Raw genomic sequence first — 8,386 nt, forward strand, 5'->3', positions numbered from 1 at the left:
GGCCCTTTGTTGGCAAAGTAATGCCTCTGGTTTTGAATATGCTATCTAGGTTGGTCATAACTTTCCTTCCAAGGAGTAAGCATCTTTTAATTTCATGGCTGCAATCATTATCTGCAGTGATTTTGGAGCCCCCCAAAATAAAGTCTGACACTGTTTCCACTGTTTCCTCATCCATTTCCCATGAAGTGATAGGACCAGATGCCACAATCTTCGTTTTCTGAATATTGAGCTTTAAGCCAACTTTTTCACTCTCCTCTTTCACTTTCATCAAGAGGCTCTTTAGTTCCTCTTCACTTTCTGCCATAAGGGTGGTGTTCTCTGCATATCTGAGGTTATTGATATTTCTCCCGTTAATCTTGATTCCAGCTTGTGTTTCTTCCAGCCCATCATTTCTCATGATGTACTCTGCATATAAGTTAAATAAGCAGGGTGACAATAGACAGCCTTGACGTACTCCTTTTCCTACTTGGAACCAGTCTGTTGTTCCATGTTCAGTTCTAACTGTTGCTTCCTGACCTGCATATAAGTTTCTCAAGAGGTAGGTCAGGTGGTCTGGTGTTCCCATCTCTTTCAGAATTTTCCACAGTTTATTGTGATCCACACAGTCATAACTTAATTGATCATAAATACATGGATTCATTTATTGACTCTGCATTCTGTTCAATTGACTTATGTGTCTATTTTTATGACAATATCATACTGTTTTGATTCGTATTGCTTTTTAATATAGTGTGAAGTCAGCGAGCGTGATAACCTCTGGTTTTGTTGTTTTTCCAAAGATTTTTGTAGTACTTCAGTGTTTTTTGTGTTTCTGTATAAATTTTAGGATTATTTATTCAAGTTATTTGAAAAAAAAGTCATCAGTAGTTTGATAGTGATTGCATTAAATCTGTAGGTTGCTTTAGGTAGTATTGATCTTTTAACAATATTAACTTTTCAAATCCAGGAACATGGGGTAACTTTCTACTTCTTTATATAATTTTGAATCCCTTTATCAGTGTTTTATAGTTTTCAGAGTATAAGTTTTTCACCACTTTGGTTACATTTAATTCGGGTATCTTATTCTCTTGTATATAATTTTAAGAGCAATTTTTCCTCTTTCTTGTAGCTCATTATTAGTGTTTAGAATAGCAACAAATGTGCTTTTGTATAGTAGTCTTGTGTCCTGCAAAATTACAGAATTCATTGATTAGTTCTAAAAGGTTTTTGTGGAAACTTTAGGGCTTTCTATGTATAGCATCATATCATCTGCAAATAGTGACAGTTTTATCCTTCCTTTTCAATTTTGATGTCTTATATTTCCTTTTCTTAAGTGCTGTTGCTAGGACTTGTAATACCATGATCAATAGAAGTGGTGAGAATGAGCATGCTTGACATTTTTTTCCCCCTGATTTTAGAAGGAAAGATCTCAGCTTTTGACCATTGAATATGATGCTCTCTGTAGGCTAGTGGAAATTGGCCTTTATAATGTTGAGTTTTGTTCTATCTGTGTCACTTTTGATGAGAGTATTGTTTATCATGAATGGATGTGAAATTTTGTTAAATGAATTTTTTGGGGGGATATAATCAGATGACCATATGATTTCTACCTTTCATTTTGTAAATGCGGTATATCACATTGTTTGATTTGTTGATATTGAAACATTCTTGCATCCCTGGAGTAACTCCCGCTTAATCATGGTGTGTGCTGGCAGCTATCAATTTGGTGGTGGATGAGGCTGGAAATACATTGTTAGAGCCAGAGCTAGGTGTGAGACACAGCTTCTCCTGTGTTCAGCAGCTGTCACCACCTTACTGGGAGTGGGGTCAGGTCACAAGGTTTTAGAGAAAAAGCCCTAAGGGTAAGATCTTAGATGGTTCCATTCCCTCCCTACATTTTCACTCTTCCCCCTTTTAACAATGGCACATTCCCCCCTGAGAAGGGCAGCACTAGAGCAAGAGGGGCCCAAGTGGGCTCGTGTTGTGTCCTGGAGGAGTACCTGCTGGGGCTGTCTTGGCACACCAATCACAGCTCCATCTCTCTCCTGATCCACTGCCTCCTTGAATGCAGAACCGACACACACTCTTGACTTGTTCTGAGCTGACTCAACCCTCCCCCCTCAGGCCCCACCGACTGCACACTCTTTTTGGCAACGCTCTCTTTCTTCTAGGTGTGGTGCTGTGCAGGAGCTAGAGTCCTGGCATAGTTGCTCAGTGCAGGCCAGGGCTTGTGGTGGAGTGGTCGTGGGAAACCAGCTGGAGTCCTGGGTAGTTTCCACCTGCCCCCTCCATCTTGTTCTCAGGAGTAAACAACCATGTGCCTGCTATTTAGGAGTAGAGTCTAGGTTTTTACAGCCTTTCTCTTAGTTCCACTGTTTTCAAATTAGCTAATGGGACTCATGCTCCTAGTTTGGGCTCCACAGCTAGGTCTCCCAGTATGTGATTTGATTTTCTCACTCCCCAGGGAGGATCTCTGAGCCTGTGTAAACCTTCTTTGCTGTGTCCCCCCCTAGGGGCATGGGTCCTGACATAACCACTTCTATTCTCTTTTTACCCAGCTTTTTCTGTGTCTTCCTTTAGAGACTTGCTTATAGAAATCTTTTGGTCAGCCTCCGGCTTGTTTTCAGTGAGAATTGCTCCATATGTAGTATTTTTTGTGTCTCTGGGGCAAGGTGAGCTCTTGTTCTCTTACTCCACTATCTTGATCTCTTCCCTCCTTTTACATACTTTAATAATAATTTTATATATTTAGATGTGCCTATATTAGGTTCATATATATTAATTAGTGTTATGTATTGAATAGTGTTAGGTAATTAATTGCCTTGAAAAGTTCTTAGCTATTCTTTTTTTTTTTTTTTTAAATAATCTGTGCAGTTCTCCGTCTTTTCTCCTGGGATATATCCATTATCCTAACACTGCCCTTCCTAAAAGAGTTGGATAATTCTTATATTATTTTTTCATTTTTATGTCTAATTTATCTTTCCTCTTCTACTTGTGTTGTTTCTATATTTATATATTCAATCTAACCAATTATCTCTTCCATAAGGTCTATTCTATTTCCAATATTTTCTAATGAACTTTTCTTTTCATCTTAACTATTGTGTTATTCAGCTCCAGAATTTCAGTTTGGTCATTTTTTTTTTTTTTTTTCCTTTAGAGTTTCAATCTTTCTGGTAAAATACTCTTTCTGTTATTTCATTTTATTTCTGATCTCATTAAACTTCTTTCTGAGTTTTCTTGTAACTCATGAGTTTCTCCATAATACCTGTTTTGAATTCTTCAGCTAGATTACAGTATTCTGTGACTTTAAGGTTGTTTTCTGGGGAACTGTCATTTTCTTTTTATGGTGCAATGTTGCTTTGGTTTTTCATGTTATTTGATGAATTGTTTCTCTGCTGGCTCATTCAATATTAAATGACAGGTTAGGAATTAAATTCTTTGCTTTTGTCTTCTGGCAGGCTACACTATCACTCAAGTTTTTCATTGTTCTTACCTGAGATGACTGTGGATGTATTTGAAAGTAGCACTTTCCAGCCTCAACTGTAAAGTGTAAGAGGTGTGGTTCTATGCCTTCATTCTTGCTTCTTGCATCACTGGGGTGGTTGCTGCCTTGCTTTTTGTCAGAGCCATTGTCATCACTGGGATAGTAGACTCTTTACTTGTGTCTGGGATCTCCTGAGACACAGGCTTCGCTATGGAGGTGGGGTGGGGGGGTGGCTGGGGTCATATATGTGCTTCATTTTTTTGTTGTTTTAAATTTCATAAGCTTTGCTACTGTGGCCATGAACTCTGGTGTGGTCAAATGGCTGAAGTTTGCGTGTTGCTTTCTTTGCTGTTACTAGGTTCTCTGAACCTTTGTGTTCTACTGCAGTGGTCAGAGAGCAGGATTGCAAGCACCCTCTCTCATATTCCATCCATCTTGCCTCCTCCCTGTTTTTCAGTCCACCCACCTTTAAATGAACAGATCTGTAAAATTCTTGGGTGTCCTGTTGTGTTGGGCAAAGGCACATTTGTTGAGTTATGAATATTTTACTGGTTGAAGATTGAAGGTGAGAACAAAGGCAGATTTTTCATTTTGCCATGTTGCTGACATCTTAAGGTAATTTTTGAATTCTCCTTTGATTTCTTTGTTTACCCACAGGTTGTTCAGTAGTATGCTGTTTAATCTACATATATGGTTTGCTTTTCCAGTTTTCTCTTTTGTGATTAATTTTTCATTACATACCTTCATAATATGAAAGGTGCTTGATATAATTTCAATCTTCCTAAATTTATTTAGCCTTGTTTTGTGGCTTAATGTATGATGTATCATTTTAACTTCTACATTCATGTATATAAGCTTGGAGATAGGCATTTTCTGACTTGAATTTGTTCATTTGAGAAATAGCATCATTAGACTGTAAGCTAAGACTGATAAAGCCAAGAAGGAAATGAATATATAGATAGAAGGGAAATTGTCTGAATACTGAGACCTGGAGTATTCTGACCCCAAAAGTTAAGGGAGATAAGAAAGAATAAGTGAAAGTGTCTGAAATTTGGGTAGGAAAGAAAGGTAGGTAGGTAGGAAAGAAAATCAGGGGAGTGTAAAATTTGAAAAACTAATAGAAAAAAGTTTGTTTTTTCCCTTCTTTATAGGAAGAAATGATCAATAATGTTAAATGCTACCAATAGGGTTGATAAAATGAAAACCAAGATTTAATAATTGGAATAGGCAATTCAGAGATTATTTGTGACCTTAAAACATAGAAGTTGCAATAGAGTAGCAGAAGAGTAGTGTTTAAAATGGATGAATTAAAGGAAAAATAAGAAAAGGTATTAAATATTCATGGATCGAAGCTATTGGTGTTTGGATATAATTGAAGTTAGGGAACAGTTTCAAAAGAATGCACTCATGGTTATCTGTTTGCACATAGTAGTGGTGTTCAGGGATATTTTGTGGCCATTGTGCTCACATAAAAGGATCTTCTACCATTAACCTGTTACTGTCTACCACACCTGAGGTGTCTATATCAGTTTGAATAAAGCTGTTATTTGGAGATAAAGGAACAACAGGATTTAGATGGCATAAGGTAAAGAAATTGAAAAAAAAAAGAAAGAACTGTGTGGAAGCAAAGGTGAATTCTCAAAGTTTAGCCAATGTGAGGCATGTCTCACAACTCATAAAGCAAAGCTGAATGAAAGAGCTTTGGACAATAAAATAAAATAAAATAAACTGCCTTATTTTTTTGGAGGTGTGTTCACTTTTGGACTTGGAGAATCCCATGGCTTTACATGTTCATTTTTCTTTATATATTAATCAGTAGGGAGGAATGAGACATGCTGGCAGATCATGTCTGTTTGAAGACTTCTATCAAAACTTTGAACTTGGTTGTTGGCTGCAAAGTAATGTCACAATATGTTCTTGCAGAATAAAGAACTGTACACTAAAATACTGAGGAAATGAATGGCTACCATGTTCATGGTAATAAAATGAGACTCAATTTATAATGCATAGTGATTTACAGAAGGGCAGTGAAATTGTATCTTTTCCATTATCGTATTCTTAAAACTTAGCACAGGCCCAGGCAAAAGCAGTAAAAGAAAAAAGTAGTCAATGTGATATATGTATGTGATGCATAGTTAGCATGCCATCCTGATATTCACATAAAATATAATGTACATGGTGTCCCCCTGGAGTTGTGCAAATTGGCACATCTATGTTTTCCTTAATAACTTAATGAATCATATACTCTATGACATTTATCAAGCTCTTTTTTATGCTAGGTATTTGCTAAGTATAATATTTTACACAAAAGATCATACTTCATCCTTTAAAATAAGAGACATTGAAACAAATAACATTTTGATGTTTGTCCAAAATTGTGTAGCTGGTAACAGAAAAGTTAATTCAGAACTCACTGTGTAACTGATGTTCATAACTACAGATTCCTCTGTGGCAGTAATCAGAGCTCTGGAGATCATAATGATCAAGACACTCATGCATGAATTTGTTCTTAAAGTATTTAGGGTCTAACTGGGGGATGATTTAAACAGAAAATACAACCAAAATTTTATTAAGGCACTAATGCAGAAGTAGGGAAGAGAGAAAGCTTGAAGTTAGAAGAGTTAAATTAGTATTTTTCAATGGGAGGTACAAATGAATTTGGTTTTGGATGATACAAGAGGGGTATGAAGCAAATTCCAGGTGGGAGAAAGAGCATGTGTAGCCATTAAGAGAGGAATAAGAGTAGACCATCATCAGATTAGAGAACCACACAGGGTTTATGTCCTGGGATATTTTCTTTATAATTTTGATGGCTTTTAGGCTATTTTTATTCAGACAGAAGAAGAGGTCAAGTTTTTCTTACCTTGTGAGTTTTGAAACTTTTTAACGGCTACACCATTAGAAGTTCTCATCTAGATCTCCTTTTAGACTTAACTGGGAGAAGACAAGACACTTCTCAAAGGTAGTGAGCTTGAAAAAGAATAAAAACATAAAAGCTGCAGACTCTTTATGTGGGCACAATAAAGGCAGAAATGGTATGGCCCTAACAGAAGGGAGAAGATATTCAGAAGAGGTGGCAAGAATGCACAGTCTAACTCTACAAGCAAGATCTTAATGATCTGGATTACCACAATAGTGTGATCACTCACCTAGAGCCAGACATCCTGGAGTGTGAAGTCAAGTGGACCTTAGGGAGCATTACTACCAACAAAGCTAGTGGAGGTGACAGAATTCCAGCTGAGCTATTTAAAAATCCTAAAGATAATGCTGTTAAAGTGCACTCAATATGCCCACAAATTTGGAAAACTCAGCAGTGGCCACAAGACTGGAGTAGATAATTTTTGACTCCAATCCTGAAGAAGAGCAATGCCAAAGAATGTTCAAACTACTGAACAATTGCACTCATTTCATATGCTAGCAAAGTAATGATCAAAATTCTTCTAGAGAGGCTTCAACAATATGTGAATCAAGAACTTCCAGATGTTCAAGTTGGATTTAGAAAAGGCAGAGGAACCAGAGATCAAATTGCCAACATCTGTTGGATCATAGAAAAAGCAAAAGAGTTCCATACAATGTCTTTTTCTGCTTCATTAACTTCACTAAAGCCTTTGACTGTGTGGATCACAACAAACGAGAAAACTCTGAAAGAGATGGGAATCTGACCTGTCTCCTGAGAAACCTGGATGTAGGTCAAGAAACAACAGTTAGAATGGAACATGGAGTCACGAACTGGTTTCCAACTGGGAAAGGAATATGTCAAGGCTGAAAATTGCCACCCTGCTTATTTAACTTACATGCAGAGTAGATCATGTGAAATGCTGGGTTGGATGAAGCAAAAGCTGGTATCAAGATTTCTGGGAGAAATTTCAACAACCTCAGATATGTAGGCAACATCATCCTTATGGTAGAAATTGAAGAGGAGCTAAAAAGCCTATTGATGAATGTGAAAAGCTGACTTGAAATTAAACATTCAAAAAACTAAGATCATGGCATCTGGTCTCATCACTTCATGGGAAATAGATGGGCAACCAATGGAAACAGTGACATATTTTATTTTCCTGGGCTCCAACATCACTGCAGATGGTGACTGTGGCCATGAAATTAAAAGATGCTTGCTTCTTGCAAGAAAAGCTATGACAAACCTAGACAGCATATTAAAAAAACAAACAAATGAACAAACAAAAAACAGACATTACTTTACCAACAAAGATTCATATAGTCAAAGCTATGTTGTTGTTTTTTTTCCCCAGTAGTCATGTGCAGATGTAAAAGTTGGACCATAAAGACAGCTGAGCTGAGAGCTGAAGAATTGATGCTTTGAACTGTGAAGTTGGGGAAGACTCTTGAGAGACCTTTGGGTTGCAAGATCAAACCAGTCAATCTTAAAGGAAATCAACCCTGAATATTCATTGGAAGGACTGATGCTGAAGCTGGAGCTTCAATACTTTGACCACCTGCTACAAAGAGCTGACTCATTTGAAAAGACCCTGATGCTGGGAAATATTGAAGGCAGGAGGAGCAGGGGATGACAGAAAATGAGATGGTTGAATGGCATCACCCAGTCAATGGACATCAGTTTGAGCAAACTTGTGGAGATGGTGATGGACAGGGAGGCCTGCAGTCCATGGGGTCGCAGAGTCAGATGTGACTGAGTGACTGAACAATACACATACATACCCCTATCTACATACATATCTATCTCCATATGTTTGAGACTACTAGTCAATAAGATCCAGCTTTTTGTTAAAATGGCTAGAACTCATCTGCTCTATTCAATCTCAGATAAGATACTGCCATATTTTTCATAGAGCTTCTGTAGGAATGTGAACAAGAAACATGTTTCCTGAGTTTCCTTTTGTAGGACTGCCTCATTGAGTATCTGTTTCCAGAGTACTGGTTTTTTTTTTTTTTTTTCCCACTTGA

This window comes from Bison bison, unplaced genomic scaffold, assembly GCF_000754665.1.
Source record: "Bison bison bison isolate TAMUID 2011002044 unplaced genomic scaffold, Bison_UMD1.0 scf7180017864478, whole genome shotgun sequence".
NCBI classification, from domain to species: domain Eukaryota; kingdom Metazoa; phylum Chordata; class Mammalia; order Artiodactyla; family Bovidae; genus Bison; species Bison bison.